Genomic DNA, 15282 nt, shown 5'->3' with positions numbered 1-15282 from the left:
AGAACAATAGTCTAGCTATGGATATGACTTGGTTTCTTTTCCTCTATCCCATCAAGAATAGCTCCTTTTCTGGTCTATTTAGAAATCTTACTTTCTCCCTTGTCATACCCTTCCCCTATTTCATCTCCAGGGAAGAAGACAAAAGAGCTATGATCATCTTCTCTTCTAATCTATAGAGCTTAGGGTGATTTTGTCAAGTCCTCGTGGAGGACTTGTATACTTTTATTTTTATATATTCATACATTTATATATTTCTTTATTGGGGACTGGATACAACAGAAGCATGCCCCCATGGATTTTGGGGGGAAAGTGGGGTGAAAATGTCAAAAGACTGATAATAAACTGAGATTCCCTTGCCTGGGATGTTAAAAAATCAAAGGGTAATTTATAATAAACTTTTACATTTAGACCATTGTTATCTATCAATATTAAGGCTGGATCAGAAAGAAATAAGCTGAAATGGTAGAATAAGAAATGGAATTCATTTATTTAATTTTAACTTTTATTTTAGATTCATGGGGTACATGTGCAGGTTTGTTACACGGCTATATTGCATGATGCTGAGGTTTGGGGTATAAATGATCCTATCACCTAGGTAGTGAGCATCGAACCTAATATGTAGTTTTTCAGCCCTTGCTCCCCTCTGTCCCTTCCCCCTCCCCTTCTAGTAGTCCCCAGTGTCTTTTGTTCCCATCTTTATGTCTATGCATAACCAATGCTTAGCTCCCACTTATAAGTGAGAATATGTGATATTTGGTTTTCTGTTTATGTTAGGTCACTTAAGATAACGGCGTTCAGCCACATCCATGTTGCTGCGAGGGACATGATTTTCTTCTTTTTATGGTTGTGTAGTATTCCATGGTGTGAATGTACCACATTTTCTTTATCAAATCCACCATCAATGGGCAGCTAGGTTGATTCCATGTCTTTGCTACTGTGAATAGTGCTACAATGAACACATGAGGGCATGTGTCTCTTTGGTCGAACAATTTATTTTCTTTTGGGTATTTACCCAGGAAGGGGATTGCTGGGTCAAATGGTAGTTCTGTCTTGAGTTCTTTGAGAAATCTCTAAACTGCTTTCCACGGCAGCTGAATTAATTTACATTCCCACCAACAGTGTGTAAGTGTTCCCTTTTTTCTGTAGCTTTGCCAGCAGCTATTGTTTTTTTAAGACATTTTAAAAATAGCCATTCTAAGTGAGATGGTATGTCATTGTGGTTTTGACTTGCATTTCTCTGATTAGTGATGTTGAGCATTTTTCATGTTTATTGGCCACTTGTATGTCTTCTTTTGAGAAGTGTCTCTTCATGTCTTTTGCCCACTTTTTAATGGGGTTATTTTTTGCTTGTTAAGTTCCTGTATAGATTCTAGATATTACACCTTTGACTGACACATAGTTTGTGAACATCTTCTCCCATTCTCTAGGTTGTCTGTGTACTCTGTTGATAGTTTCTTTTGCTGTGCAGATGCTCTTTAGTTTCCTTAGGTCAGAAATTGAATTTAGATTAAAAAATTTTTTTCAGAGCTGAAATAGAAACAAATTCCCCAAGAATGTAGAAACTTCTTCATTGTCGGTGTTCAACAGGGTGGGTTTTCATTTGTTGGATATGGTTTAAATGGGGCAGAGTAATGTGTAAGACAACATTTTAAGATTAAAATCTATGAATCTAACAAACTAATCAGAACTTTAACATCTAGTACATCATGATCACAATACTCTATCTAAAGCTGAGATTAGGAGTGAAAGCATAATAGACATAACTTCCTCCCAATCAGTGTTAGTCTGTATATCAAGGTTGTGATGTTGATCTAACTGGGAGTTTCAGCTGATTCTGTCTTTACCAAGTTGAACACTAGTACCTTCTATTAGTTATTACATAGCTATTTTAAAATAATATGCTTTCTACAAGATAGCAAAAGAGAATGCTTTTGAATACGTGTATGTGAAATTATTTTGGGCACCAACCAAACACCTATTTTCATGTAACAGTGAAATGTATCATAGCACGGTCATAATAAGCAAATGCAATGAGTAAATCGGAAGAGAAAAAAATGATTGCTACAAGGCAAATATGCAAAAAATTTCAAATGATGGCTTTTAAATAAACTTAGCCAATAATTAGATTCAACATTTTAAAAATGTATATCATTATGAATTAGCAAATACTTTGAAAAATCTCTGGCCTTTATTATTTCCTGTGATTACAAAAGCAATAAAGTATATTTCAAAACTTTTGAAGAATAAAGTACAACAAATATAGTAAAAAATCATTTATATCCCCACTATCCAAAGATAAATACCATTAAGATGTTAGAATCAATTTCCTCCCAGTTTTTTCTTTTCTTCCCATGATATAAACATTCACGTCATTACATTTCCTTCCAAAACATTATTTTTAATGTCTACAAAATCTAGCGCATCACAGAGATGCACTACAAAATATTTCATCTTTTATTGTTGCTGGAGATTTCAGTCAGGCCTCACAAAGAGTCGGGAGACAGACGGCTCCCTACCTAGGTTAGGCAGAAAGACATTTAATCCAGGGACTAACAAGCTGACAAAATTGTATAGGTTGTTGCAAAAGTAATCGCGGCTTTTGCTGTTGAGAGTAATGGCAAAAACCACAGTTACTTTTGCACCGATCTAATAAATGGTTTGAAAGAGTAGATGCTAGGCTGCATCAGAAGTGATAGACGTGGGGCAGCCAGAGACCCTTGCTGAGACTGCTGACTTCAAGAACACACTGCCATACATAGCTGTGAGCCAAGAAGCAGGGCCATTGCTACCACTGCTAAGGCCTCTCTTGATACTCCCCAAAAAAGTGATGGACACTGGACTGCTTCTTCAGGAAAACCCAGCATTGCCACCACCACGTTTGTCATCAGAAAAAAAAAAAAAAACAAGAAAAACCTCAGTCAATAGGAAGATGTCCTCTGCTTCACTTTTACCTCCTAAATTTCATATGAGTGCATCTAGTGGGGGTAACCTAATTTGCAGATGGATTCTATATGTAGGGTGGTATAGGTTTTAGCTTTCCAGCCTCTGCAGAACAGAGGGGCCAGCAAGAGCAAGGTTGGAGGATGCTGACTGAGCCTGATCCACTGAGTTCACCACGACTATTGTCAATAAGGCTGTGGGGAATGTCTTTGACATGGATCTTTGTCTGCATTACTGTTTACTTCCTTAGGATGGATTTCTGAAAGTGAAACTACTTAAGCAAAAGAATAGAAAATTTAAAGTGCGTGATTTATGTATATATTGCCAAGCTGCTTTCCTGAATAATCATATCACTATATACATAATATATAGTAAGAAAAATGTGAAAATGAAAATCTCACCATACCCATACCAGTATTGACTGTTGAGTCTTTTAAAACAAATCTTATTGACATTAAAAGTCAGTATTTCTCCATATGAGAATCAACAATAACACTGTAAGGTAAATAATTATTTCTAAATATATTCAAAATGAAATTTACACCAACTCTTCAATGACGATCCTCAGATTCAAGACCACCATCAATGGTGGAATCTGATTATAACAGTCTGGTTATCCCTGTGTTAGTAAGAAAAACAAAGAATCTCTCTAGGATATCCAAGGGCCTTTTATATTATGTACACCGCTAAAGATCCATTACAAATGAAGTCCTCAACAACAACATAGCCAATCATATGGTTTGCCTTCAAAAGAGGCACCTGACAGAGAGCCTGTGCAGGCCCTCTGAAGTGAAAGGACCCTGGGCGTGTGGTGGAAGCAGAGGCTCTGTAGTAACAGTCATGGCTGAGGCAAAAGGCTAGTGATGGGATACAGGTATTTGAAGCTGATTTTCTTACTAAAAACCAGGGGCAATGTGAAGGTTTCCTGTCATTTCCATCATTACCTCTAAGCCACACCTATTAGGCAAATGATTTAAATAAAACTTGTCTCTTTTTAGACAAATATACCTTCAAGGCAAGTCCTGGTTGCTCCAGATCTGTTCAGGCTATGGCCCCTAATCCCTTCCTATATACAAATCCTGGAATTGTCACTCTTGGCACTTTTAGCACTTCTACCTCTTTTAGAGTAAAAGTTAAAAAGATTCCCTAAAGAATCTCCAGCCCTAGCTGGGTTCTAATAACTCCAACTCTACGCAGCTCATAAAGCTAACACCGTTGTTCTGAAAAATGACCATAATTATCTCTATGTAGAGACGGTTCATTTCATTCCATGAAAGCCCCTCAGGCTACCTGAAAGGAAAAGGTTCATAAAGACAATCACTTAAGGCTGCTCCGGAGGTAGTGCTCTACCTGCTGCTTATCGCTGTGAAATTCAGAGTTCATGTTCTCTTTTTTCTTCCCCTCCCCTCCCCCCCTTCCCCTCCCCCTCCCCTTCCCCCTCCCCTTCCCCCTCCCCTTCCCCTCCCCCTCCCCTTCCCCCCTTCCCCCTTCCCCTTCCCCTCTTCCCCCTTCCCCTTCCCCTCTTCCCCCTTCCCCTCCCCCTCCCCCTCCCCTTCCCCCTCCCCTCCCTTCCCCTCCCCCTTCCCCCCTCCCTCCCCTTCCCCCTCCCCTCCCTTCCCCTCCCCCTTCCCCCCTCCCTTCCCTTCCCCCTCCCCCTTCCCCTTCCCCCTCCCCCCTCCCCTCTGTACTCTATCGTTCTTCTCTTGGCTTCTACATGCTCTTCTCCTCTTGCTGCTCATTGGCTAATCTCTCTGTCAGATGTCCACTTCTGGATCAATTAGTGGTCACTCCTTTAAAACAAAATGGTCTAGCATTGCTTCTGAGCTGAGGGCTTGCAGGAAGGCTGTTGAGGTAGAACAGTAGTTCTCAAGTTATGCCCTGGACCAGCAGCTACAGCAGCATCTGGGAACTTACTAGAAAAACAAATTATCAGGCCCTACAAAAGCCCTATTGAATCAGAAACTCTGGGATTGGGGCCTAATCATCTGTGCTTGAATGAAGTCATCCAGATGATTCTTAGGAACACCAAAGTTTGAGAACTACTGGGCTAGAAGACATGTGTGAGTGGCACAATGATGGATACACATGGTATGGTATCCCCGGGGAAAATAATTTGGTTTGGATTCTATGATCAGGCGAGTGAGCCCAGGCAAAGACATTTTATAAGGGAAGAACAACATGCAGCAAATTATGTGACTCCATGTACTTCTGGGCAACACGTTCTTCTTGCAAAAAAAATTTTATTTATTTATTTATTTATTTATTTTTTGCATCCAAGGGCCAATACCTGTAGCAGTGCGAAAGCCAGGACAAATTTCAGGATACTATGCTAATGTGGAGTTCCAGTTTTACAATTTGTAAATGGACACATAGTATTGGGCTTTTTCAAAGGGAGATTATAGCTGTCTTTAACCCTTGAACTCGTCCCTGCTTGATGTGGTAGAAGGAGTCCCAGAGTGGGAGGCAGAGGAGCTCAGCCCTGCTGTTGAGTCATGTTATGATCTTGGGCAAATCAGGACCTCAGTTTCCTCATTTGTAAAATGAGTGATGACTTCATCTTCTCTCAGGTCACATTCAGTTCTAGAATTTCTTTACCATCTTATATGACTTTTTGACACGGACCTAAAAACTACCTTGATAGTTTCTGCCGCCCTTCAGATTTGTGATTTTAAATAGGGGATGGAGCCCCCCCAAGTGGACATCAGGGCATAGGTTGTAAAGAGTTCCTTTTGTGTGAAGCCATAAAGATCAGAAGAAAAAGAAAAGCAGGACAAGGTGGTATCAGGAAAAGAATGACTAGATGGTAATTTGAGTCTGGGATAGGGACCAGAGGAGAGAGAAAAAAGAAATTACACACATAAGAACTCTGAATCTGGGCTTTAGAGGTAGAGTACCAACTTCCCAGTGAATAAGCCTGCTTGGAGATTCCTTTGGGCAAAGCCTGGAGACACCAACAGAACATGGAAGGAGTCTGCAGGAGAGGAGCAATGGAAGGAGTCTGCAGGAGAGGAGCAACGTAATGGAGTGAAAAACACAGACAAGTCAAGCATTGACTATTTCTGTCTTAGCAAAGCAAATGATTAATTCAGAAGTTCTTTGAGCCTGTGCCGCCTCCTTTCAGAAAATGAGAAGTCAAGGTTAAAATGAAGGCAAGTAGCATTTCTAGCACTGTTCCTTGCACAAAGTATCCTCTTCCTCCTCCCAACCCCACAAAACAGCAACTTGTCCAAGGCCACAAGACTGAATGAGGATCCAGTGCCAGCCTCAGGACTCTGAGAACTTATTTCCAATAGCACCAGCCTATACCCACCCGTTTTACTTTCCATCCTATTAGCCACTGGACTCAAAACATCCTGATTTAACCCTGTTTTGGTTTAAAACACACAAATTCAACCTTACCGGTACAATCTAAAGCAGTAAAGCAAATATGGCTTCCTAAGGAAAAAACAAATCATATATCTATCTCATTGTCATCATTGTCCATTGTAGGAAGAAGTACATTTTATTAATGTTTGTTTATATCAAGGTTTAAGATGCCTTCTTCAAAGGCTGAATTTTCTCTGAGAAGTTTACTTGGATTAGCAATTCTAAAAAGTTGTTATGTATTTATTTTAATCTCTTGCCTGAGAGAATAATTTCTGCACAGATAACAGCATAAGTGAAAAGCAGCTATTGTGTATGCACAGTAGCATATTTTTAAACCTTGTCCTATTAAGAAAGAAAGGATAACAAAATGTGCCCTAAGAATCAAGGTCCCTACTTTACATTACTGGAAGTTATGCCGTTAACGCATGCTGGGTGGCAACTTTCCTCCTAATGTGTGTACAATTTTATAGGTTCCTTCACTACAGAGCAAAATGCACAAGTACTGTGCAGCTTCTGAAGTCTATAATTCATTAATAGCATTTGCTTTTCATGTTTCTCTCCCTGTTCAGTAAATGGTTCATTTTAGATTGAAAGTCAAAGATAATTGAGCATGAAAGCGCTTACCTGGTGTTCCTTCTTAAAGGGTTAAATGGTCAAAAAATAGGCAGCAAGTCAAAATTTGTGAGATAGAGGGGAAGGAGATGCTGGCCTGTATCTTAACATTTTCCATTTTAGCGGAAATTGACTGTACATCTGGTGACCTCTGAACCAAAAGCATTGCTAATATATGATGTTGAAAACCAGACCCTGACAAAGGAGACACAATCTCTTTCTAGTCTCTTTCTCTTAAGGGGGTCATGGGGAACTGAGATAGGTTCGATACTGAGCAACAAGGATGATTAAAGGATGGAAAAAAAAAAAAGGCCAAAAGGGCTTTCAGATGAAGACAGAGATCCAATATGTCTAATTCTACTTGGAAATAGCATGGCCCAGAGCTCACATGATATTTCCTAAACTTAGTTGGATACACTGCCTAAATTAAGAGAATAAAGAGGTATAAGTTTGATACAAGAGAAAGAAAGAGGAGCGTAGGTAGGAACAATTACAGAGATGAGGTAAGAGAAAAGAGCTAGAGATTCCTACTGGAAGAATAGGAATTGCCAAGGTTTTCAAAGGAGCAAGATCACGTTTATCTTTAAACTTCCCCATCTGTCAAATGAAATTTGAAGAATTATGGCAAACATTTCCAAAGATGCCCTCTAAAACAGCAAATTTGAAAAACAGCTTCCTATTGAAACCAAACACCTAATGGGGTTTCTCTTTTCCAAGATCTAGAGATCATTCTTCTGGGTGGAATGTTCAGCTCTAACCAGCCCAGAGCTACAGATGTCTGAGAGCTGAAGAGGCTCCAAGAAGCAAGCTGACAGCCAGCCTTAGCAAAGGCAGTGGTGTTGATGTCCAACCTTCAGCGGGACAGGTTACCCATCAGGCCAGACCAATCCTTAAAGAGATACACGTGTTCAGTGCAGGAAGAAGGGGAAAAAAAAAAATCACTGAAGGCAGAAATGGGGAGTTTGGGCTTTGTGTTTAATTATTTATCTGTAAAGCCCCGAGAAGCGACATGAGAATGCTTTTGCTTTGCTCTCCTTATATATTAATAGTACTCTTTCCTCTTTAGCCACATTCTTTAACGAAAAAATAGGAACTCGAGAATTCAAGAGAAGCATTTTGACTGTCAACATTTTTCAAATGTAGACCAGTGCTGTTTTTTCACCTGTGCCCAGCTGAATCCTGTCTGTGTTTGTGTGGTACATATCATGCAACCCAAGATGTGTTCTGAGAATGACTGAACAACCAGGCTTGAGTACTGTAACACACACAAGGAAGTTACGAGCCCTGGGATCCTCTTTACTTCCATTCTTGCCTTCAGTTCTGTTCTTTGTACCTATCGTTATATTAAAGATTGTATCCCTTTAATTCTCCACTGGAAAAAAATGTGGTGTCATTCCCCACCCTGCCTAACTTACAGAGATGCGAGATTTAGGGAGCCATCACTCACAATTGCCTTGGAGTTCTTGATAAAAAGGTACTGAACAAATTCAATATTACTATTAGTATTTTCATTGTTCATGTCTTTCCTTTGGCTGAGCTTGTGTATAACATATATTTATTGTTGCTTTAGGTTAATAGCAGCTTTGTCCTTTTTTCCCTCCCTCCTAGCACCCATTACGGTAATAAAATGCCTACATATTTTCAATCTTTTTCCTACCAGTTGCCATTAGGCTATGCAGGCCTATAAAACTACTGGAATTAGATAAAACTATCAAATACATTAACCCATTCATGGAAATAAGATTATGGTAATCAGCTTCTTCATCTCTGACCCATAAAATAGCTTTTGAGAATAATATGCTGATTGTAGATACCTGAAAAATATGGATTTTTTTTGGCACAGTTTCCTGAAACATCTTTCTTTTGGAATTTGGTTCAGAAAATCTAGATTCTTTTGTTCTACATGAGACAATATATTCATCCCTGAAGTCTCCAATTTTTGAAGATTAAAATAGTAGCAATAAAGCTTTTATTAAGCATGAAAAGTACCCATTAACCACCATTGGAAGAAATTGGACCAATTCTAGTTGCCAGGTAAAAGTGAATGCACACCGATATCAAATATCAGTTTGCAACCCCCAGAGGGCCAGTTTCTCAGGGCTGGTCTATTGAACTACATTCAGCAGAATCTCCAGGGAGCTAGTTAAGAGGCAGATACCTGTTCCCCTCAACCCCACCAGACCTTCTGAATTCAAAACTGTGTTGGGGTTTAGGTTACCAGCTTTAACAAATAAAAATATAACACAAATACTAATAAACACACAAACACTGTCTAGTTGGGGCCTAGGAGTCTATACTTTAACAAGCACCCCAGATGTGTTGTAGCACGCCAAAATTGGAAAACCACTGGCCTAGAAAATGTGGATTCAAATCACAATGAACCATCACAACACACCTTCCAGAATGGCTAAAATTGAAAAGGACCAACGACACTAAATGCTGGTGAGGACATAGAATCACTGGAATTCTCGTATATCAGGAGTGAGTGTATGAAATGGTATAAGCACTTTGCAAAAAGGGCTGCAAAGTTTTTATAAAACTAACATACACCTACCCTATAACTCAGCAATCCCACTCCCAAGTAATTACTCGAGAAATGAAAACATTTCTTTTCATTTACACGAAGATTTGTACAAGAATGTCTATAGCAGCTTTATTCATGATAGCCCCAAACTGAAAACTCCTGTATTTGCCAATAGCAGAATGAATCAACAAACTGTCTTATATTTATTCAATGGGAGTGCTTGCAATAAAAAGGGATGAATTATTGATATATGCAACAACAGGGATGAATCTCAAAAACATACTGAGAGAAAAAAAGCCTTATTTGAGAGTATATATTATATGATTCCATTTGCATGAAGTTCTAGAACAAGCAGAACTGTTCTGTGGTAGAAAAAAATTAGAACAGTAGTTTCCTCTGGTGGGGAGGAGGTGGGAATTAACTGGGAAGGGGTATAAGAGAACTTCATTGGGTTTTTGTAATTGTCTGTGTCTATTTTTTTGAAACAGGGTCTCACTCTGTTACCCAGGCTGGAGCGCAGTGGCTCAATCTTAGCTCACTGCAACCTCTGTCTCCCAGGCTCAAGCAATTCTCCTGCCTCAGCCTCCTGAGTAGCCAGAACCACAGGCATGTGCCACCACACCTGTCTAATTTTTTGTATTTTTGGTAGAGACAGGGTTTCACCATGTTGCCCAGGATGGTCTCAAATTCCTAAGTTCAAGAGACTCACTTCGTTCTTTGAAAATTTTACCATAAAAGAAAAAAGTAAATCAATATTCAACTCTATGATGTACATACTGAACTATTTAAGAAATGCACTGATGTCTAAAACCTACTTTTGTTTGTTTTTAACTTTTTTACTGTGGTAAAGTGTAACAGAATTTACTATATTAATCATTTTTAAATGTACAGTTCAGTGGTATTAAGTACGTTCATATTGTTGTGCAGGCATCACCACATATCTCTGGAACATTTTCATCTTCTAAACTACAATTGCATGCCTGTTAACAACTCCTCGTTTTCTCCTCCCCATGGCAACCTTCTATTTTCTTTTTTTTCTAAATCTTTTATTTTAGGTTGAGGGATAATGTGCAGGTTTGTTATATAGGTAAATTGCATGTCATGGGGGTTTGGTGTATAGATTATTTTGCCACCCGGGTAATAAGCACAGTTACCCGACAGGTAGTTTTTCTGTCTTCACCCTCCTCCCTCCAACCTCAAGCAGGTCCCTGTGTCTGTTGTTCCTGCGGTGTCCATATGTATTCAATGCGAAAACGTACTTTGAAATGCATAAAAAATAAGATGGATGGGGGTTGGAGATTTTTACACACACACACAAATGTTAATGGTAGGACCTAGATGGTGAGTATATGACAGTTTACCACAATTTTTTTTAACCTTCTGTATATTTGAAGTTTTCAAAATTAAATGCTGGGGTGCGGGTGGGGGAATCACTGACATAGAGGAGCAAGAATTTTCTGCCTGGGTACACCAATTTTCAAGAGGCTGCTTCTCTCTCTACCTTTAGGCATCTCTCACCAACACTGCTCAGGAGAAGGAATCATTCTGATCCCCCTCAGCACCTCAAGGCACCACCTACACAGATCAGGGAAGCTCAGACTTACTCCCTAAGAGAAGACTTCTCCTCATCACCACCCTCTTCTGAACACTAACTTCCAGTCTCCTTTTCCTCATTGACTTGAACTTACAGCACTTCCTTTTGTCTTCTACTGAGGAACTCTTTCCCCGCCCCCCCAACTTGTGTAAGTCATGAGATAGGTGTTCTTCAAACACTAGAGCCGTCAGCTTTAGCACAGTGACCAGCTTGCTTTTAACACATATATGAATGGTGCCTGCTCCAGGAGAGATGGCAAACAGTGCACACTGCAGCTTGGGCTTCCATGGCGCTTAATACTCTTGATCCCCAAGTAGGATCGCAGCCTTGGAGGTGGCTTGGTCGTTCTCTCAGACAATCACTCAGAAAATCGTTTTGACTAATCACCTTCGTACTGGCTCTGACTGACCAACCACCCTTTGTACTGCCCACACTGATAAACCCATGGAGGGGATGAGAGTTTAAGTTCCGTTTGAGAATTGTCTTTCCTGGTTTCTCTCTTTAAGATTGCAGTTAAGGACGGGTGCGATGCCTCACGCCTGTAATCCCAGCACTTTGGGAGGCCAAGGTGGGTGGATCACTTGAGGTCAGGAGTTTGAGACCAGCCTGGCCAACATGGTGAAACCCTGTCTCTACTAAAAATACAAAAATTATCCTGGTGTGGTGATGCACAGCTGTAGTCCCAGCTACTCAGGCAGCTGAGGCAGGACAATCTCTTGAACCCAGGAGGAGGAGGCTGCAGTGAGCTGAGATCGCACGACTGCACTCCAGACTCCAGCCTGAGTGACAGAGTAAGTGAGACTCTGTCTCAAAAAAAAAAAAAAAAAAAGATGAGGCTCAATTAGCCGGCAATTGCCGGCAAAGCATAATACAGCCTCACTCTAACAGCCATACCATGGTGACTTATTAAGCAAAGAGGGTTCCTGGATTCTTCCTGAATCAGATCCAGCCAGGTCTGTTTACCTGAGGTTCTAATCTCTCATTGTGGGTTGAAAGATTATTTTAGCAGGTAGGAGCTAGAAAAAGTGTAACTGTACAACAAGGGCTGCTGAAGGTCAAGTTAATGCTTTTATATTTTTGGAGGATGTAGCCCTGGTTAAGAGAGGTTAGCACAGAGAAGAGGGTAGTCTTATTTGAAAGCTTTCTCATTTTCTGCTTGCATCTGCAACATTTACACTCTAGCTTTCCTGCTAATTGCAAAACATTACGTGCTTGATACAGAATACTGGGAAAACACAGAAAAGCACAAAGCAAAAATATTATTAACAAAATTCACCTATCATGCCACCACTCAAGATAAGCACCAGTCTTTGACATATGTCATTTTGCCTTTGGATTGTTTTGATTACTGCCATGCACTACCCAGTTCTACACGTAAGAATGAACTATTTGCTTTTTATTATTTCCTATTCAGAAAGTAGTCAAGGCAATTTAAGTTCCCAAACTGAGTATGTGCATGATTTTTATTGATTATAAAAGTAGTATAAAACTTTTTAAAAGATTCAAATAATTGAAAAATACACTGGCAGAAAAGCACATCTCCCACAGTCCCACTCTATAGTGACATCATTAACAGATTGACAAATAGCTTTTCAGTTATTTCTGTTTATAAAACTACATGATTTTTATAAAAATGAGATTGTGATGTATATATGGTTCTATAATTAGCCTGTGAATGGACATTAGATTATTTTAAATTCCCGGCTATTACAAATCTGCAATGACTATCTTTCAACCAAATTAAGTTGCAAGTTACAAATATATTATTAGTCAGAATCCTATTGGTTCTCCAGAGAGTCACAACCAACAGGATATAGATATATGAGAAGGAATTTATTAGAGGAATTGGCTCACACAATTATAGAGACTGTGAAGTCCCACAATAGGCCATTTGCAGGCTAGAGAACCAGGAAGTCTGTTAGCACGGCTCAGTCCAAGTCTGGAGGCCTGAGAACCAGGGAAGCTGATGGTGTAACTCTGGGTCTCAGACCAAAGGCCTGTGAACCTGCGGGGCCACTGGTGCCGGTCCCAGAGTCCAAAGGCTGGAGAATGTAGAGTTCTAGTGTCCATGGCCAGGAGAAGAATGAAAAAATTTATACTATCTTTGTACATATGATTTAATTAAAATTTACATATTTAAAAGCAATAAATCTGCAGCTGCTTCTTGATAAAAAAAAAAAATTTGGTGTATGTCTCTTTGCCTGTTTTTTACCACTATCCTGTAAGACTATCCTGCTGAAAAGACGTACACCATTATCCATCCACCATTTTTCATTGCTACATGTCCCAGAAGAGTCTTAAGGCAATTAGACTAAGTATATGCTACGAATAGACTTCTTTTTAAATTTTAACAGCTTTAAATGACTCTTTTCTAAACCTGAAAAATATTTATCACACTGTGGAAATATACAGAAAAATAATTCAACTGACAACGTATAGGAAAGTAAAGTCGTAAGTAGAAATTTTTTGTTATTTGGTGATATTGTAAGAACTGGGAGAAAGTAAATCCAAAACAAGACATGTGCATGTGACTTCACTGTATTGAACAACTTATCCTCAGTAGGACAAAAGTTTTTCTTTATTCTGATTCCAAAAACCTTATTACAAACCTTTTATTGTTAAGTACTATTTCACATCTATTTTTAAATGATACAATTTATACAAACACAATAGATATTTAATAAGGAAATGTTGAAATTTATTAGGTGATTATATCTAAAAGTAGTCATACATTCTTTATGTATTTGTAATAATTACATGCCTTGTGTCTGTATCCTTGCAAATTTTTATACTATCTCCACATAATTTATTTTATGGAATATTGCCATATGATATAGTTCCCTTTCTCAGTGTCCTCAGGAACCCCTGAAATACAAAAGCACTCTTAACACACAGTTTTTTTAATTGGCAAAATAATGGAACTTAGAATATTAGAATATTGTAATATTCGAAGAATATTGTAATATTCGAAGAATATTAGAATATTGTAATATTGGAAGTTCCATTTATTACACCGATTAAACAGTGTAGAATAACATTGAAGATGTAGATGTCATGCAGTCAAGTCTCAGTCTGCAAAGCCCATTCCCCTCCCTCCCAGGGCCATCACGGTCCTGAGTGGAATCCTAAGGTGACACCTGGAATGTGCTTGCCTCTGAGAGCAGCCTTTTGGCTCCCCAGGCCTCAGCTGCATTCCTGGAATATGAGAAGTTGCTTGGAATTCCTTTTCCATAGCCTCTGTTGAACCTGTGTCTCTCTCTGTGGATTATGGCTCTGCTCCTTGGTTACTTCAATTTAGAATAGATTTCTTTCTAGGTTTTTCTTTTTTTTTTTTTTGAAATGGGGTCTTGCTCTGTCTTCCAGGATGGAGTGCAATGGTGCAATCATGACTCAACCTCCCAGGCTCAGGTGATCCTCCCACCTCAGTCTCTGGGGTCGCTGGGACTACAGGCACGCATGACAATCCTGGCCAATTTCTTATTTTTGGTAGAGAGAGGGTCTCTCGATGTTACCCAGCCTTGTCTTGAACTCCTGGCCTCAAGAGATCCTCCTGCCTTTGCCTCCCAAAGGACTGGGTTACAGGTATGAGCCACCAGACCTTGCCTTATTTTCCGGGTTTTGAGAAGCTGCAAGTTAGATAATTATTGCTGCCTGTCTAACCTATTCTCTAACACACATTGCTGAGGTCACTGGAAGAAACAGTAAATCACGAACTTTTTCTTCTATCCGTAACTTTTCCTGCCTCATCTAGAATCACCACTCTTGACAACAGGACCCCCCATTTTTTCTATCACCTTATTAAATCTTCTGTCAAATCGCTTTATTTAAAACATTTTGCAAACTTAGAGAAACTATGGTTATAACCAAAAATTATAAGCTGAAAATCATTTTAGCTGGTTGCTCTAAGAGGGTGGCAGAATTCCTCTTAAAGAGCAAACTGCTCTTTTGTTGGGAAAGCACTCAGTGGGCTTTTCTGAGTGTGGGGGTGGACCCCAGGAGAGTCTGGGCAGGGAGAGGGTCAGCCTGAAAGAGAGCCAAGTGTCTCCGCATCATCAAGTCACAGGAATTCTGGAGTGGGTTCCACCCACCACTGCAGGGCTGAGGAAGGTCAGACCATGAGAGAGAGACATTGAAAACAAAAAGCTTTCCTAGAGTCCAGAGAGCAGGCCCCAGAAATACCCAGTTGAGAGTGTTGCCACTAAGGACTCCTCGAGGGGGAGACCTCAGAAAACTTTAGCAATAGTGT

The sequence above is a fragment of the Pongo pygmaeus genome, chromosome 15 (genome assembly GCF_028885625.2).
Source record: "Pongo pygmaeus isolate AG05252 chromosome 15, NHGRI_mPonPyg2-v2.0_pri, whole genome shotgun sequence".
NCBI lineage: Eukaryota > Metazoa > Chordata > Mammalia > Primates > Hominidae > Pongo > Pongo pygmaeus.
This window is presented reverse-complemented; position numbering follows the sequence as displayed.